General features: G+C 43.2%; 1 protein-coding gene across 1 annotated transcript in view; it reads right to left on the bottom strand.

Moving 5' to 3' along the window:
• Nucleotides 1–19,782, bottom strand: part of Bcl9 (BCL9 transcription coactivator) — an 80,701-nt gene that overhangs the window by 30,735 nt on the left and 30,184 nt on the right. The gene's annotated exons all lie outside the window — the stretch shown is intronic.

Genomic DNA, 19,782 nt, shown 5'->3' with positions numbered 1-19,782 from the left:
CAGGGGCGGCCCGGGTCGCACCCCCGCCACCCGCGCCGGAGCGGATTCCCGCCGGGGTCGGCAGCGGGGCGGGGGCGGGCTGTCCTTCCCCGTGGGCCCGGCCCCGCCCCGCCCCGCTCGGGCAGTGCTACCTAGAGCCACACCGAGGACCCTCTGTCCTGGTCCTGGAGTCACTTCACGACCGCAGTACGCTCCCCCAACCCTCCGGAGTGGAGGCTCCAAGCCAGCGGACCCCGGTACTGTGCACAGAGAAGTGAGAGGTGGCTGGGTAGATGGCACTTTTTCTCAGAAGGAAAAGCCAAGGCATCATGGTTAAGGCACGTCGCTGAATCAAAGCTCAGATTTGGACCACTCCTCTTTCATCCGCGTGGCCCTGATGGTTACGGCACACCTGCTGCTCTGCAGCCTCCCCCAGATACACTGCCGTTCATCTCTGCGATTGTGCTTTGTGGGGTCTTGACCTCAGGTGCTTCTGCAACTCAGTGCGCTGGCCCAACAGCTCTTGGAACTCAGTTAAGTGAAGTCTGCCCAGGTTAGAATGCCGTGTTTCTCCCCAAAAGACAGACGGGCAACACACTAAAAGACCTAGATAGATTTTCTTCTGCTCTTGCTTCTGTTACCCATGATTTTAACCGGGATACCTATTTCTGTGTCAGTTTCCCTGTCTATAAAATAGGAAACCTTCCTTGGGGCACCCTTTTAAGGAATGGTTCTGTGGTAAAGAATTGTACAAGAGAACCCTAAATGTTAAAGCTGATTCACTGCTTTCCAAACCACTTAAAACTCCTAACTGGCCATGTAAGTTTCTATGCCATACCTCCCCGACAAAGATCCTATGGAAAATTGTAGCAAGATGTTTTTTCTTTGTCTTCTGTTGTGACTGAGGATATAAATAAAGAAACCAATAATGGTTGTAAACAATTGAAACCTAAGAGCAAGTGAGGGATTCCAAACAGGGAATAATTAAAATAAAATGCTTTTTGGTCAAGTTTTGTCTATAGAATATGTGATGTAACATAGCTAAGAACTTCTTTAAATGTTTGGGGGTGGGGGAGCCAGGTATGGTACAGATCTAAGAGAAAGACAACCAAACCCACAACATGCAAGACACATTTGGGATTTCCAGTGTAGGTGGAAAGAAGGACTCATAGGGTATATAGATCAGATTGTACCTTTCAGTAAAAAACACTGCCCAAATAAGCCTTAAATTGGGGTCTTCCAGACTAGATCACCTCTGCTCAGCAAGCTCACAATACTCGTAGCAACACAAATTAAATATTCTTAACTGTTTTTGCCAGGCATTAAACCCTCATGCAGTCTTATGTGTCAGAGTTCAAAATTATTTTTGTTATTGGAACAAAAATACAAAGGAGTATTAAGTGTAGAACACCAGAGTAAAAGGTGTAATATCAAGAATTGAAGCATGCTCTGTGCAACCAAAATAAATGGATGTTTTGTAAGGGAAAAAGAAAAACTTAAGCATGCTAAAAGTCACAGAATCTAAAGGTTAGAGTCTCAGTAGTAACATTAATTTAATTATAATAAACATGGGATGGAAATGTTTTAAAATTTTTATTCTATTAAATAGTTTATTTAATAGAATATTTGCCTTCTAAGTTTTTAAACTTCCATTCCTTTCCATGTCACTTGAGAAAGAATTCTATTTTGTGGATAAAAAAAATGTGGCATTTATACACCATGGAGTATTACGCAGCACTAAAAAAATGACAAAATCATAGAATTTGCAGGGAAATGGATGGCACTAGAGCAGATTATGCTTAGTGAAGCTAGCCAATCCCTAAAAAACAAATACCAAATGTCTTCTTTGATATAATGAGAGCAACTAAGAACGTCAAGGGAGGAAGAGCAGGAAGAAAAGATTTAACATTAAACAGATACATGAGGTGGGATGGAAAGGGAGAGAAAAGGGAAATTGCATGGTAATGGAGGGAGACCCTCCATTGTTATACAAAATTACATATAAAGAGGTTGTGAGGGGAATGGGAAAATAAACAAGGAGAAATATGAATTACAGTGGATGGGGTAGAGAGAGAAGATGGGAGGGGAGGGAGGGGGGATGGTAGAGGATAGGAAAGGTAGCAGAATACAACAGTTACTAATAGGGCAGTATGTAAAAATGTGGATGTGTAACCGATGTGATTCTGCAATCTGTATTTGGGGTAAAATTGGGAGTTCATAACCAACTTGAATCTAATGTATGAAATATGATATGTCAAGAGCTTTATAATGTTTTGAACAACCAATAAAAAATAAAAATAAAAATAAAACAAACAAACAAACAAAAAAGAATTCTATTTTGGTATATAAGGATCTGACACTGTGTGTGTGTGTGTGTGTGTGTGTGTGTGTGTGTGAACACTAATGGATAATGGTGAAGTCATTTTTAAAAGCATCCTATAAATAAATGCTTCAAACTGTTTCTGCTACTGTAGAAATTCTAAGATAAGGAATTTTTTAAAAAATCCAAATGGTAAAATTGCTTTAAAAAAAAAAAGGTTTTTGACACTAAAGAAACCTAGCTTTGACTTTCTTAGCTACTGAAATTTGCTTCTCAGGGATGATAAATAAGCATTTGCTGATTGCAAACATGGGAGGTGGAAGTTTTGCTCCTTACATCCTACATAGCATTTGTGCTATTATTTAGGTTTGCCTCCAGTCTTTCTACTGTACGCTACACTTTGAATTGAAGGAATAAGTGCTTTTGTTTCCTCAGCTCTTGATAAACATACCTGAATATTAGAATTGGAAGGAACTCCATTCCATTTCTCAGATAAGAAGGCTGACCCGGAAGTCCAGTGATTTGCCAAGATTATGCTGTCTGTTAGGGATTAGAATTTAAGTCCAACACTCCACAGCACGGTTCCAATTTCCCAGGATTGTTCATTCCTAACAGTACTTACAATTGTGGAAAGAACATGAAGTTCTACCTTAGGAACAATGAGATTAAGACTGAGAAAGGTTGAGCCCACTCAGCCAGCTGGTGTGAGGGTTCCAAGAGGCTCCAATGAATTCTTCCTATGGTCAAAGTCCTCAGCTTGGCCATGGGTCCCTGCTACTTGTACTACTTATGACCAGTTCACCTACATCACTGTCCAAACCAAAGCTAGTGAATCTCAATGCCAAGGAAGGCTACCAAGGAAGTCATACTGACTCACATTGAAGGGTTAGAATGGAATGGCATCTCCTGCCTTTTGTGCTGCTGGAATTACATAGGCAGGAAATCATTTCTTCTTTGAGTTGTCCACGACTAGAGAAGCCAATCTCCTTGCCCTGACTTTCACCAGTCCGTTGAGGGCCATGGGGGAGTGCCAGTGTTTCATTCCTGCTGGGGAATGTGGGACCAGCTGTCTCTTGGATAAGGTAGAAATCAATATTCCCCCTCCTTCCTCCTGTGGCTTCACCCGGAATGATGTGTGAGAGGTTGGGTACTGTTGTGTGTCACGACAGATGTGCTTTCCCCAATCTGGGAACTGGAGGCACCCTGTTGTGTTCTGGCGGATCTGTGAGATGACTTCCCATCTCTTGAGAAGTTTTCACCAACATTTCCCTCCTTTATTTTCATGCTTAACCTATACTGTCCTCTTAACTCTTGTCATTCTGCCTTAGAAGATTCAACCTGCATTTTCCTGGGTCCTAAATGACTGGAATTTCAGTGCTGATGCCCCCTCCCCACTTTTCAGACTTAACTGTGTGGTCCATTATGGCTTAGCATGAGACTCAGTAAGCGTCCCGTGAGCTCCGACCATTGCTCCCCAGATTGATGGAGCTTCATACCAGCTATTCACATTGGTTCTTCTCCCACTTCCCTCTTCCCCTCTATTTCTACTGATTTATTATTTCATTTCTTATTCTTTACTGCTTTCCCACAAGCTGGGAAAGTGCCCCTCCTAGTTCATTTGATTTCCTTCTAGATTTGCCTAGGAGATAATAAAATGATTTTATTCTTCCAAGTTCTGCATTTGCTGCTGTACTCTTCCCACTTTGCAAGATCAACCTCTTCCCAGTTTCTCCTGAATTGCTTCTCAACCATTTCAACGTTGACTTCACGTTTTTGTATCCAGGTCGCTCTCATAGCCACAGTAGCTAGACAGGCAGGACTAAGTTATACGCAGGACCGTCCACCATTGCAGCAATGGGAACGCCTAACGCTGAGATGTACCCATATTTTCCCTCCTGGGCTGCCAGACGAGAAACCAAGAAAGTGGATCCCAACCAAAGCAATGAAACAAACTGAACTCCATTTCTTATCACTTGGCATTCGTTTTATGGAGTCTTATTGTTGCCTGTGACGTATTTCAGAGAAATTATTTCAAATTTTATCCATACTCCTCTGTATTGCAGGACCAACCTTGTTTTCTCTTTCTACTCCTGAAGGGCCTTGCTCAGTTTCTCCCTTCCAGTGCCTACCTACCCTTTGCTTCAGTATCTTCAGTAAAATCCTTCCTATAGCAAACTCCATTTCCCCATTTTTTACTCCAAACTTATTTAAATAGAAGCTGCCACCACAGTTCTTTTCTTCCTGTCAATAACCCAACCACTTTGAAATGTTCTCTTTAATAAGACCAGACCTAATGGCCAAATCCGACTAATGAAGACCCCCACCCTTTTTCCCTTTAACTCTGAATTCTAAGAAGTGATGATATTCATGTTTTGTCTTCTTTATTGATTCAAGTTACTTCTTTTATCTCCAAACTGTGGGTGTTCCTTAGAGTCCTCAGTTCCTTGATCAGCCTCTCTCTCCAGTTCCCCGACTTCAGCCATCACCTCTTAGAGTCTAAACAACACATCTACAAGTCTAACTCGGGCCTCATTTGAACTTAACCCTGCATATCTATCTGCTCCCCGCCCATCTAGAGGGACTTCACCTGTCAAAACAAATTCACCCTCTTTCCAAAGTCTCCCCCCTGAATTTCCTGTCTTCCACCTAACCCAAAACTTTGGGGGTAAAATGACTCCAAATCTCCTCTTGTCCATGGATCTTCTCAGTCACCAATATCCACAAATTCCTTCTTAAATCGATTTACTGTTTTCTGTTTCCAGATTGGGATGGTCACAACAGATGTTCCTGCTTCTCCCTGACCAGTTGAGTCCACATGCTTTCTCCAGATAGATCTCCCTAAAGACCTATTCACATATCTTATTCCAGTTCACGCAGTGTCTTTTCCTCTAGAATTATTTAAGCCACACTGATACTTCAGGACCCATCTACTCTATGATCCTAACAATATGGTGTAATAGAAACAACACTGGCTTTAAAGTCATATGGACCTGGGTTTAAATATTGAGCTACATTTTATTAATCAAGAAACTTTAAGCAAAAACAAAACAAAACAAAACAAAAAACCCTTTTTTTTTTTCTTTCTCATCCATTTTAGTGGTAGTTGTTTATATTATCAATTTAAACATAGCCTAAATATGCAAACGTTTACTATCATCCAGTTTTTACTGTAGGTCCCAGAGTTCCCCCGTGTCCTGTGAGTGGAATCTCATGCCTGCTTTTGAACAGCTTATCTTTGTTATATTTATTGAGCATCTATAAAGTGCATAGCATCTTTGGGATCCAAAAAATGAATCAGACATGAGTTTCTATCCTTGCATGGATGATTCATGTATTTTAAGAAGGTTTTTAGTAAGCACCCAGTGTGTGGCAAGTGCAGAGTACTGAATGAAATTCAAAAAACATAAGACATGTTCCAGGATGTTGGGATCTGGGATCTATCTAGTTAGGAATACTGGCAAGTAAACATTCATAAACAATTATACTAAGTGCTATGATATGGAGAAATACCAGGGGTTGGGGGCATAGAAAAGAGGTGTCTATCCAGATAGGAGAGTAGGGAATGCCAACAAACCTGAGCAGAATCTTAAAGAAGCGTAGGAGTCACCAGGCAAAGGACTCAGCACCACGCCCAGGCTGGGCTGTGCACACAGGGTGACAGTGTAGAAATGACCACAGTGTGACAGTGTGCGTAAACGGCAGAGGCACAAGTAAAACGGCAGTCAGAGAAGGTATGTTATTTGATGGGGAGGAGATGAGCAAAAACTGCTCCTTGGAGGTGCACGTGTTGGAGGTGACCTGAAGGTCAGGTTGATGCCAACAGGCAGGGGCCAGAGGCCTCTGTCTTCTTAGCACTGCATGCAGTGCCCTGCATGTGACAAGGACAGCCCCCTGTCTACTGTGATAATGACAGGGATGGTAGCTAGGTCTTTCTCGTGAAGTTTGTTCCTCTATTTTTCCCAGGATGCTTATAAGGGGTTAGACTGCCTGGTTTTGAATCCCAGCTCTGCCATTAGTAAGCTGTGTGACCTTAGAAAAATTACTTAACAATACTAGGATTCATCAAGTGATATTTTCCACCTGCAGCAGTAGGGGAATAAATGAGCGACTATGTAGAAACATGAGCCAGTAGAGTCTGGTACATAGGAAGGATTCGATAAATGCTGGTTATTGTTATTACTGATGTACTGGTTACTATTATTACCCAAAGTGGACCTGACTGTAGGGGAGATTTTTAGGGGCCATCCACCACCTTAACACTTCACTTATTCTCCTGCCTATGTCAATCACCAGTATCTTCTTAATGCTCCTGACATGCCCCTTTAAATTCTGCCACTAGAAATGCATACCTTTGGGTTTAAGATGCCACTTCCCCAAGGCCTTGGGCAGACAGCACAATAAAGGGTTAACTCTGTTTTGTTTTAAGAAGTTATCTGGCCATACCTCTATCCTCCTTAATTGCTAACTGCACTGAGGGCATATTGTGGGGAAGAAAGAAAAGGCTAATTCTGAAGCTTGGAGACCTTTCCCCAGAACTCAAGGCAGGAGGCGAGACACTCAGAGGGCTTTCTGGGATTGGAGGAAGGGGTTGAAACTGAAGAGAGATGCCAAGAAGGGATGAGGAAAACAAGGTCATTTGTACCAGTAAAGACAGGCCTTACTAACTTACACAGTCCTGGCCTTGATCTGGGGACTCTTCATCAGTCACCCTTTCTCCACTCTGTGCTGTGTTTTGGAATTAGTAATTTTACTCAGAGTCAGTCCTCTAGTAGAGGATGCTGGACAGGTGCTCAAGGAACCCCTGGCTTAAAATTTCACAATGACTCCTGTTTGCTTTCTTACCATTTATCATACAAGAATTGATAAGAACCTACTATGTGTCTGGTGCCAAAGAAGTAGGACGAGAGTTCCAACAGAAGCTGAAGAAATCTTACAGTCTAGTTGAGGAAACAACAAAAATAGGAATACTGACAAGTGAACAACTACAAAAGTAAATAAATAAATAACTGTTAAAATATGTCTGTGCAGATACTTATATGTGGATAGCCATAGCAGCATTGTTCCTAATTAGCCCCAAAGTGGAAACAACCTAAATGTCCATCAACCAATGACTCGATTAATAAAAGATGGTACAGCTATATACAGTGAGATATTATTCAGCAATAAGGAATAAACCACTGATACTTACTACAACATGGAAATGCCTCAAAATCACTATACCAAGTGAGATGCAAAGGACCGCATATTGTGTGATTTCATTTACATGAACTGTCTAAAAAAGGAAAATCTATATAGACAGAAAGTTCAGGTAGGAATGAGGATTGGTTGCAAATGGATATAAGGTTCTTTTTCATGTGAAACAAATATTTTAAAACCAGATTTTGGCAATGGATACAAATTTACTGTAAATTTACAAAAAAAAAATCATTGAATCATAATGCTTAAAGTGGGTTCAGTTTATGATATATAAATTATACTTCAGTCAAGCTGGTGTTTCAGAAAAGTAAAGCTGATTTGTGAGGGAGAAGAGAGTTAAATTTTAGGGTTATGATTGACAACCAGACAGGGAAGAGAGACGTCCTTCTAGGGGAGAGAGTAGGCCGGGGTTATAGAGGTGAGAGCCGAAGCCATAAAAATGAATGAGCTCAGCAAAAGAAAATGTTTGCAGAACAGGAAGATGCCAAGGGCAAAACTTTTCCATGTCACTACACTTAGGGGCAGTGATGATAATACAGCTGAGCTGATATGGTACGCTCTTGGGTAACAACATATCCAGCCAATCATAAAATTTAGTTGTATTCTCAAAGCTCATATCCACTGAGAGCAGAGGTATGTGCCCCTCAAGAGTAGGGTAAAGCTGTCCAGGGGGAAATTGCCTTTAAGTGATTAAAATACACAAAGATAACTGTGACTGGACTGAATATGTCCCTTGCATTTTGGTGTTAAAAGCAATTTTATCCAAATTAGAAATAGGGAATGTGGAGTTTCAAGAGCAATGCGATGATATGTCATTAACTACCAAGATGGATATTATGTTGGACCACCCCTGGAATCAGGCTCTTTGACCCTAACACAAACTTCTGAAATTAGAAGAAGCCTGTCCAGACTCTTGGAGAAACCCTGCAATTTATTTCCCTCTTCTGATTTTGGGGCAAACCCTCCTCCTCCTGCCCCTCCCCAAGCTTAAAGACTTCAGAGAGGGGATCCTCCCAGGCCAGGGAACTAGAGATCCTCTCTTTCCCCTAAGTCCTGACATCTCAACTCCTCAGCTAGTGGAGGGAAAACCCAATCACTACTGTCCTTGGTTGTGAAATAAAGGGTAAAAAGGATCTGGGACAGGATGGGGGAGTGCTGGGGAGTGATATTCGCCAAATTACATTGCTATGCTGTGTGCGTGTACAAATATGTAACAAATCCCATCATTATGTACAACTATAGTGCACCAATAAAAATGTGGAGAAAGAAAGAACCTGGGAGTTTCAGGTACAGAGGCAAAGGAGTGAAGGAAATAAAGTCTAGGTTGGGAACAGCACTGACTTCGGACCACCAGGTCTGTCAGCTAAGCAGTGCTGGTCTCGGTCTGTGCTGGAGATGGGACCCCAGGCAAGGGCTTTACCACTGAGCTAAATCCCAAGCCCTAAACTGGGGATGAAGACTAAAGAAGGGATGAAGGCAAGTTTTCCCAAACTTCTAACTGACGTTGATCATGTTCTTCAATCATAAATATAGGCAACAGAATAAGATGGTATAAACAGTCTGTGATTCTTTTTTTACCAATACAATCACAGATATTCCAAGTAGCAATGATAGTCAAAATTACAGTAGTTATTAAACCTGCCAGTAGACTTTATTAATGTTTTAATAAAGAAGCATAAATAATATCTGTATTTCAATATGTATCACTTGTTTTGCAATACAAATATGTATCGCAAATTTGATGCTCTGAATATCTAGATCACTGTAACTATTTTTGTAATCTTATGTATTTAATTTCATGTTTAAAATCATTATTCTATCAGTAGAATATCCTATCAGTAGGCTTCACCAGATTGCTAAAAGGACCCACAGCAGAGAAAAGTCTAAGAACCCTAGGCTGGAGGAATCTTTCCTAGTCCCCATCCAGCACCATTTAAAAAAAAAAAAAAAAAACAACCTCCCTCCAAGGCCTGAAATCCCACCATTAGAGAACATTTCCTTTGGGTTTTTAAGATTCCCATTAAAATGCAAATGCCCCCAAAGGAGAAGAACTTCTCCGAGTGTTATTAGTTAACCCCTTAAATGGGGTTGTTTAGCAGCTAGCTGAGCACAACCTCCTACAATTCAATTAGACAAATGTTTATTGACCTCCTGCCACGGGGAGGGAGCCAGGCCGGCGAGGGCGCAGACCCTCCAGATTTGCCCCCTCCAGGGTGTCTGCCACCTAGGAGGGGGGAAGCAGGTCCAGAGAGGAGCGCTTCCCGGAGAAGCGCCGAGTGTCAGGTGGCCCGGGCAGGGGTGGCCGGGCGGCAGCGGCGCTAGGCCCGCGGGGTCCTCGGGACGCAGCCCCGGCCCTTCGCCGCCCGAGCCCCGGGAGCAGGTGGACGCCCCTTAGAGCGCCTCTGGCTTTCCCCCGGGTTACAAGGGTCTGGGGACGCGCAGGAGGAAGTGACTGAGTCCTGCGGGGGCGGGGGACTCTGGGTGACGACCGCGTCGCTGAGGAAGTGACCTGCGAGCGGAGTCCAGCAGGGTCAGCCTGGGGGAGAGGGGAGAGGGGAGAGGGGAGAGGGGCGGGGGCGGGGGGGAGGGCGCGCTGCGGTGTGCGGGGCAGGGGACCGGGCTGCACCTTGTCCCGGGCTGGGTGGCGAAGGGACCTTGACTTTGTCGCCAAGAAGTTTGCCTCCTATCCCTTTGCGACCGTCAGAAGAGGCTTCACGAAGCTGGGCCTGAGAGCACGAGAGCACTGTCACAGGTGGGGATGGGGCCAGGCACGCCAGGGGCCAGCGTGGACCTCGGGACTTGGTCACCAGTAAGCTCCCCGCCAGAGGAGCCGGTGGTGAGGGGTGCGCCTCGCCCCAGAGTCGCCCCCCAAGTCGGAACTGCTCTGGGCCGTCTTGGTCTGCGGATTCCACGGAGCCTTTTATTTTTTTAATTTTTGGATCCTGGGGATTGCGCGCAGGGGCGCCCGACCACCGAGCTACATCCCCAGTCCCTTTCACTGTTATTTCGCCACAGGGTCTCCCCAAGCTGTTCAGGGCCTTGCTGCGTCGCTGGGTCCCGCTGTGAACTTGGCTTCTCCTGTCCCGGCCTCTCGGCCTCTGGGGAGTAGAGGCTGCCCCCGCGCCCTGCCCACAGGTGCTCTTGAGGACTCAGTGGAGAGAAGGCTAAAAAGGAGGTGGCTTTGAGGGCAGAGTAAGAGCCTGGACGTACATGGCTCCTGAGAATGTGCCCAGTGGGAGAGTGGTCTCCATCAAGACCGTTTAAGGCAGGCTTAGGGGACAGAAGAATTAGGATGCAAAGTGTGGGAACAGATAAAGGCTCTCCCGTGTCCAGAGAGAGTCAGGAGGGCTGATTAGTAGTGGCAGAGGGAAAAGAAGGGTGGTAGATTGTACGTGGCTCGATGGGCAACAGAAGTGGGTGGAGAGGCTGAGTCACCCATGGCCTCGAGGATCTGAGCTGGCCATGGGGGAAAGAGCAGGGCCTTTAGGAGAGAAGCGGAGGAATAAGGTGACTTGGTGAGGCAGGTGATGTGCTTAGACATAAAGTGCCCAACACAGAAAAGCCAAACGGAGGGTTTTCATCTTGAGTGAGCATCCCACTGTGGTTAAGTGGGAAACAGGATCGGGCGGGGGGAACATGAGCGCTAAGTTCAGGCAGGGGAGGGTGCCCAGGCTGAATGTGTCACCATTTTGTTGAGGATCCCCTAACAAGGTGGCAGCAGCTCTGAGCTAAGAAGTCAGGCAATTCCTTCTCTTTCCGGGAGCTCCCTTTTCATTTTCTTGTTGGAAAAGCAGACAATAATAAAACTTATCACCCACTCATCTCTTGGGAGTGCTGCAAAGAGCAACCAATATACATACATAAATAAGTTTGAACCTCTCGGCAAGAACACAGTGTGCTTAGAAATGGTAAACAATAATAAATCCAGCCACCCCTTCACCATGAGAGTAAACAAGTTGTCTTTTTTTTTTTCTTTTTAAGAGCAAATGTAATTAACCAGGTACTAACTTTGAGGTTGTCTGTGTAGTCTCCTAACAACCAGTAATTAAGTCTAAAATCTTGATTTTTCAAGAGTTCTCTCATTAAAAGGTCTTAGAGTGACCCTAATACCTCCATCAAACCAAGGCTCAGACTATATAGCAATTAACTAACATGAAAATCACTTTAACATCCTTTCTGACTTCTTAGTATCACATATGTGACTACCAGCAACATACAAACTGCAGGCAGTCCCCACCATCTTCTTAAACTGTGCTCCTTGTCACACCCCTGAGGTCCGCCTCTTGGCAGAATGGTGCCATATAAAATATTCAGATCCTGGATCAGATGTGTGCAACCTACTCGGCAAGAAGGCTGTCAGACAGAAACACTGAAAGGGAAAAAGCACCCCTAAAATGACAAAAGAGGGCAAATCCAGCTTTAGAGGAGCACACCTCTAATTACATGTTCCATGCATAGCAAATCTCTTTTAATAAATCCCATCACAGTCTGCGCTCCCCTAAAGAGCAGACCTGATAGGTAGCAACTCCCCTCCTCTGTGGTAAAATCCAATTTTCACACCTGGTAAATGAAATAACTCCACTGTGAACCAAGGGCAGGTTGGGGTGAGCCATTAACAGAAGGTTAGGGGCTCTGCATCATCTAACAGCTCTTCTGGGAACCCCTGCTAGAGATTGCTCTTTTCATGCCAGTTGAGGCTACTTGGCCAGAAGACCTCTCACCTCCCGGGCCGAGGCGCAGGCCTTTATCATTTGGAGTGTTAAGATGAGCACTGTGGCTCAGGTCTGCCTATGTGGGAGGCCTGGCCCTGGCTTTTCTCTCCTGAATGTGGGAAGGTCTCTTACTGCTTGTGGACTTGTAGAAGATAGGCTCCCACTGCATTCCTGACAAAATGACCAACAGAAGCGACAGTGGCAAAGGGATAACACATGGGAAAAAGGAACTGAAAAAACAGAGATCCAGCCAGGGTCTGTATCCTGTGAGGACCTAATAAAGGTGGACATCACAGGGAATCAGCAATGAGAGCGTGCATGCACGCGCGCGCACGCACACACACACACGCCCCTGAAGATCACTGGCATGCGCGCACACACACACACACACACACACACATGCCCCTGAAGATCACTGGCATGCGCGCACACACACACACGCGCGCGCACACACACACACACACACACACACGCCCCTGAAGATCACTGGCATGCGGGCCAAGGACACATCCCAGGATACATACGTTTAGAAAAGGTGATGATCACAAGTAAGTGGAGAAAGGAAGGATCACTTAACAAATAATATTGGAGTGATTCTTCTACTTTAGGGAGAAAATTTATAATCCTCATTTCATGCTATACAATTAAAAAAAATCCAGAGTGATTAAAGAGCTAACTATAAAAAATGAGTCAGGAGAAACAGAAGAAAATATAGGTGAATATTTATCTAAAGTTGGGGACAGGGAAAGATTCTGAGAATGAAATCAAAGGCAAAAATAATTGAATAGATTTGATTCCATACAAATGTAAAATTCTGTATATAAAATAATCATGAAAGTCAGACAACGTAGTGGGAACTAAAATATTCCAAATGTAACTGAAAATAAATTAAAATTTTTAGTATATGAAGAGCTCATACAAAGAGATATGAAAGATATAAATGCCTTAGTTGAAATTTAACAATTTTTCCTTTCTTTTGCTCTTTCTCTCTCTCTTTCTCTTACACACACACAGTATTAATAAAAAAAATTCTCTTATGGAAAAAAACTTATAACTAGCCATCAAAGAACTACACATAATTTGTATTTTCCATGAGGACTTGGCACATGGAAAATACTTGATAAATATTTGTTGACCTGCTTAAATTAACGAAAAAGAGAATTCCAATGTTCAGTGTTGATGTATGTGTCAAAGGAACAGTCTCATATGCAGCTTGTAGGATTGTACACTAAAGCAAGAATCAGTAAAATTGTTTTTTTTTTTTGTTTTTTTTTTTTTTTTGGTACCAGGGCTTGAACCCAGGGTTGCTTAACCACTGAACCACATCCCCAGCCCATTTTATATTTTATTTAGAGGCAGGGTCTTGCTAAGTTACTCAGGGCCTCGATAAGTTGCTGAGGCTGGCTTTGAACTTGGATCCTCCTGCCTCAGCCTCCCGAGTTGCTGGGATTACAAGTGTGTGCCATTGTGACCGGTCGTAAAGTATTTTTGTAGCAGGCAGTACATATTTTTGGGGTTTACAGGCCATACAGTATATGTGATACTCCACAGCCCTTACACTGTAGAGTGAAAGCAGCCGCAGACAGTGTGTAAATGAATGATAATGGTGGTGATCCAAAAATACTTTATGGACACTTAAATGTGAATTTCACTTAATTTTCATGTGTAAGGAAATATTTTTCTTTTGGTTTTGTCCTAAGCATTTAAACATGTAAAAACATTCTGACTCATGGGCTGTCCAAAAACAAGCCACAGGACACATTTGGGCCTCATGTTTTATTATATACTGGGCCATCTCCTGTACTAGAGTCACATTTCTGGAAAACAGTTTGGCATTAGATTTTAAGGTTCAAGGTCACATGGTATAACTTTAATAATTAGACTTTAATAAGGCCATACACAGGTTTGTAGGTATTAAAATAATCAGGAACAAATATCTTTTTAAGTATTAAATTAAAAGTTCATACTTTGTCCTAATTGCTCCAATAATTCCTTTTCAAGGAATAGTTTATAAGGCAAAAGGAAATTTATACAAAGAGGCATGTAAACATCTGGCAGAATGGGGATGGTACATTAACACTTGGTACGTTCATACGATGAAATACTATACAGACATAAATCTTTCAACAAACAGTATTTTGTCACATGCAAAAAAAATGCTCATGACAAAGTTATGTGGAAAATCAGGATACAAAATATGTACATTATTCGACCCCAGTTTTGCAAAGCACACATGCACATAGGGTTTATGTGGAGAGAAACATGTCAGCATAGAGAGGAGATGGAAGGAAATGCGATGAAATGTGGATGGTACTCTGGAGGCTGTTTGTGAATGGCTGGATTTTCCTTTATCCTTTTGTTTGTAATTCTCCCCCATGAACAGTGATTACTTTTATAATTAGGGAAATATACAAATGCTATATCTTAAATAAACTGGAAAAAAATCCCAAATCAGAAGATCACATAGAATAGAGAAGAGATAAAGAAAAGGCTTTCAAATTCAATCTAGGTGTAAAATCCCGACAAAACTGCAATGAAAAACAGACCCAGGCAACTGAAATTCGCCCGGGTCTAAAATGCATGCAACATCACCACAGGAGGAAAAAAGTTCTGATCAAAAGCAGCTGAGACCTGGAGTCTACAACTGACTCCACACTGAACGTCTCCAGGAAAAGAAGCACGAGATCAAACCCTCTGCAGATCCCTGTGCACAGAGTGGCTGGGTCCCTTGGAAGGCTTCCTTTCTCCTACCCTCCAGTCCCCCTGCCTGCTGCCCCCAAAGAAAAATAAACCAAAACCAAAACAAAACAAGAAACAAACAAACAAACAACCCGGACTCTGCTTTCAAATGTCAGAGTAATGGAATTCTACAACTGACCCTGGACTCTGTGTTACTGTTAAAGATCACGGCGTCTTGTGGTGTCCCTCTTCCGAGTGTTAACAGCTGGTTACACCTTGATGCACCTTTGCCTGGACGTGAGGATGACAGGAATCGGGGAGGACAATTTAAGTAAACGGAGGGCTCCCTTAACCAGTCCAGGATTTCACAGCTTGTTCCAGAACCTGACTGTGCGCAGCCGGTCACCACTTAGGGGAGCCTACCGTAAGCCAGTTCTAGGCTACGCCTGCATGCATTTTGCTTTACTTAATTCTGATAAAAAGCCAGTAAGAAGATCTTTCCCAATGTTACCTAAACAACTGTCCTGCCAGACAGACACACCACATAAACCTTAGAAGGGTCAAGTAATTTGCTCTGGGTCATCTTGATAGTTAGCCATATAAACCTGAATTTCAAGTTTGTGACTTGAAACACTTCTAAAATGGCTGAAATACTTCTAAGATCAGATTTTAAAGAAGCAGGGTAGAGCACCGGTGCTACCATTAAACACACTTGAGTATAAGGTTCAAAGGTCACATGGTATAACTTATAGGCAATTTTTTTAAAAAAACTTAGGTTTTCTCACCATAAAAATAGGAGTAGTAATAAGATCTCTCTCTTAGACACAGCGGGCCCTCAATAAAACGTGGCATTAGGGAACCAGAACTACTAATCTCCTTGGCCAAGTCAAAACATTCGTAGGATTGCCATCAGGAAAACAAAAAATTACAGTAAAGTAGGGAGGTTGTGTAGATTATGGAAAAAGGACTTTTTCTTCCCTTTTACTTCTCAGAAGTTTAATTTTCTCCTTTTCTATTCAAGATAAGGAAGCACGTTTGAGACAACAGGTTTGGAAATGGAGATACTTCATAGCATGTTTGTGCTTTTGCGATCAACCTAAACCACTGTGCGTGGTGCTTTTGTGGATGGCAGGAGTGATGGACACTTTCCTATAGGAAGACTCAGTCTCACAGAGCCCCTGAGTGAGCCAGAGGAGAATCTTTTACCCACAAAGAGGAAAGTGGTCACATCCTTCCCTTCCTTTGTGGTTTTGACCTAAACCACAACTCCTCCCCTTTAGTTAGAGTTGTTTTCTTTACATACATTCAAATGGGAGCTGGTTTTCTTCCATCTAACATGTCGCTCCCTTCCCTGACTCACAGAAGCACATCCCACGCCCCTTTTCGCCAAGGCAAGCCTGTCCAGTACACAGGAACAGTCTGAGCTGCTCTGACAGCCATCTATTCTATCCACAGACGCCTGCGAGCGTAAGAGTTCCCGGAGTCTGTTCCCGGAGTCTCCTGGAAGATTCCAGAGTCCTTCCAATGCTCAGGCCCATGGCTTGGGGCAGGAGGGATGAACTAATGTACTGGGCACTGCTTAGGCAGAAGGGAAGCCAGGGCTGGGGTTGGGGCTCAATGGTGGGGCACTTGCCTCGCACACACGACACGAGGCACTGGGTTCGATCCTCAGCACGGCATAAAAATAAAATGAAGATATTGTGTCCACCTAAAGCTAAAAAATAAATGTTAAAAAAAGAGAAGAAGCCAGCCGAGCGCCTATAATCCCAGCTGCTCAGGAGGCTGAGACAGGAGGATCGTGGGTTCAAAGCCAGCCTCAGCTATGGCAAGGCGCTAAGCAACTCAGTGAGACCCTGTCTCTAAATAAAATGCAAAATAGGGCTGGGGATGTGGCTCAGAGGTAGAGTGCCCCTGAGTTCAACCCCCGGTACCAGTAAATAAATAAATAAATAATAAGGAGAAGACTTGGGCCCTGAAATGAATGAGACGTCGGGCTTTCCAGGTAGGGATGATGGGAGGAAACACCATGTCTTGTCTGTGTTCTCTGAGAGAAGAAAGAATGAATGAAAAGGAAAAATAAACACAATGCTCAAGCCACGAAAAAGAAAAATCAGAAAAGACCCCAAAAGTGGTAGGTTCAGGAAGGTGGGCAGACTGCGGTCTCCTAACTGCTGCTGTGGTTCCCGAGTTAATATTTGCCAGATTTAGCATTCCTGTGAGTGCCGTTGGGGTAATGGGCCCCAGTCAGCTCACGTGGCTCTCCGTCTCAGGGACAGGATTTCAACCGTGTCACACACAGCTCTCATTACTTGCAAGGAAATGATCTTACTGAGGAAGGCAGCACAGACCATACGCACACGTACTTAGGAAGACAGAGCTGTTAGGTGTGCCCTGTGCACGAGTGACACAGCTCCTCAGGAGAGCATTTCCAGGGTGGATCTGAGAGCCCCTTCAGGACGTAGGTGACGAGACAGACACAGTCAGTTTCACTGTCTTGCTAGAAGGGGTGGAACGACAGTCATCTTCTAATTTATTAAGCACCATCAATGTCAAGAGGGTTTCCACTCCAAATGGTAGGAAAAGAAAGTCCTCTGCTGTTGAGGAGTTTATGATCTTGTTAGGAAACTGATGGCACAAAGTCAGAATTCTAAGGCTAGAAAGGACCCTGGGTGTCATCTGATCCAGTTCAATCTCATGCCTCCGTCCAGCTTTTTGGTTGAAAGTTTGATAACTGAAATCTAGGGAGGCTGAGTGCTAAGTGTCCTTCCCACTCAATAACGAGCTAACAGGGATGGAGCCAAGTTTTCTAACTCCAAGTCTGGGTACCCTTCCCTTACACTTCAAAAGGAATAACTAGAACAAATAACTATGAGAGTTAATATGACAAAAACCATGTGCACAAAAGTACTGTGGAATGTGAGGTCTGTAGTTAGTCCAGAAGGTCTCCCTTGGAGGAAGGTCTGAAGGACGTGTGTAGGAATTGTCAGAAATGCAGTTCAGCTCAGCAGCCGTTTCTGAATGCCTCACATATGCAGGGTATTTGATAAAGAGGGGAGGAAAGCCAGTCAGGCGGGTATCACAGAGACCTGTCCTACAAGGCAGCTGTACCCACTGAATTTATTAGTGAAGGCGAATGACTGAAGTAAGCCACACAGACAGTCCTCAGCCAGCAAGAGGAGAACGGCCCTCAGACATACTGCGATGGCAAAGAAAACTGATCAGGACCTCAGGGAGTACAGCTCGAGAGGGAGAGTTCCAACTGTTTTCCAGGTATTAGGGGAAGGTTTTCTAAATTTAAGCAGAGTAAAGAATAAATCATCAATTAACTTATATATTAAAACTATTTGGAGTTTGTCCTTATAGACATAAGGTCTTGATTTTTTGTATTGATATAGCCACGTTCATTCAGCTTGATATCATGAAGACGCTGAAGAAGACATTTAAACACGCACACACACAGAGCATTCATAGAAAAACCGGAAGCACGCTCCAAAGCTCATATGGTAGACTAGGAGGACACCGAAGACCAAAAGGGACCTTGGCGGTCATTACCAATGGAAAAATAAAGGTCCAGAGAAACAGAAGGAAAACCCATTTGGTTTTAGCTCTAAGGTTTATATTTTTTAAGCCAAAAAAATTAGGAGATGAAATATAAGCATCCTGTGGACACAATGGAACATGATATTTCTTTGTAATATACATATATTTGTAGTTGTTGGTGGACCTTTATTCTTTATTTTATTTTGTATGTGGTGCTGAGAATCAAACCCAGTGCCTCACACATGCCAGGCAAGTGCTCTGCCACTGAGCCCCAGCCCCAGCCCCTGGAACACAATATTTTAAATAAAGATACAAAGTTACTGTGGTGTTAGAGGACGGTTACAGAACATTCCACTGCTTTATTCCTTTGGTTTGCCAAAGATACTTTCCAGAAGAGAATCATGTTCTACTCAGTCATGAGAGCCTTCCCTAGTCTTTACTAAAAACAACAACAACAAAAATCAATCTATCTCAGTCCAACGCAAGCCCATGGTAAAAAAAAAAAAGCCACAGGGAATACATCTTTGATAAATAAAACGAGATGATAAATAAGACTATCAGTTCACAGGCCACCAAGTTTTCTACAAAGCCTAGCATGTGCAGGGCTCAATAAATTCTAAATAGAAACTATAATAGGCTGATGATGACCTTGACTAGTGTGCTCTTTGGATATCATGATGTTTATACTGCTGTAATATTAACCCAGTCAACTATTACTTGCCCAAATGTAAATCTAATTATTTTACTATCACAGTTATTTCTGGTTATTCAAAAGCCAAAAACAATCCCAAATTTTAGTGTGATAACTATTGGAAGTTGTGTGGATGTTCTTGCACTAAGATAGCCCTCCAACAGATTCACCAACCCTGTCCACACAAATGATACGACAAAGATGCCCTTCATATAAATAGACATTTCTCTTCTGACAGAGATAGATCTGCATGAATTCACCTTCACTTTCTCACCTTGTTCCTCCAGTGACAAGAGATCAGCAGTCAGTGAGATTGCTAACAGTGACCGTGACCTAGCACCTCAGTCTCATTACTGCTGATATGGACAGAAACAGCAGCATAGAAACCTCATCTCAAGAATCAGTCAAAACAGAAACCCAGGAAGACCCAGGAGTCATTCTTGATGATGTCACTATTGTCATGAGTCAAGCAGCATTTCTCATTCACTAGTTCCATATTTCAAATCCCAGTATATCATCAAGATGTGTCGTAATAGTTTTTGCAGAAAGGTAGACTTACGGAGCTTTGTTCTTTGGTTTCTACACAGTGAATTTCTCATTCTTGCGGTTTTTGCCTAGATGAGGAAGTGAACTGATTCACCTCTCTGTTCACTGTGTACTATGCT

Source organism: Marmota marmota, unplaced genomic scaffold (genome assembly GCF_001458135.2).
Source record: "Marmota marmota marmota unplaced genomic scaffold, marMar, whole genome shotgun sequence".
Lineage (NCBI taxonomy): Eukaryota > Metazoa > Chordata > Mammalia > Rodentia > Sciuridae > Marmota > Marmota marmota.
This window is presented reverse-complemented; position numbering and strand designations above follow the sequence as displayed.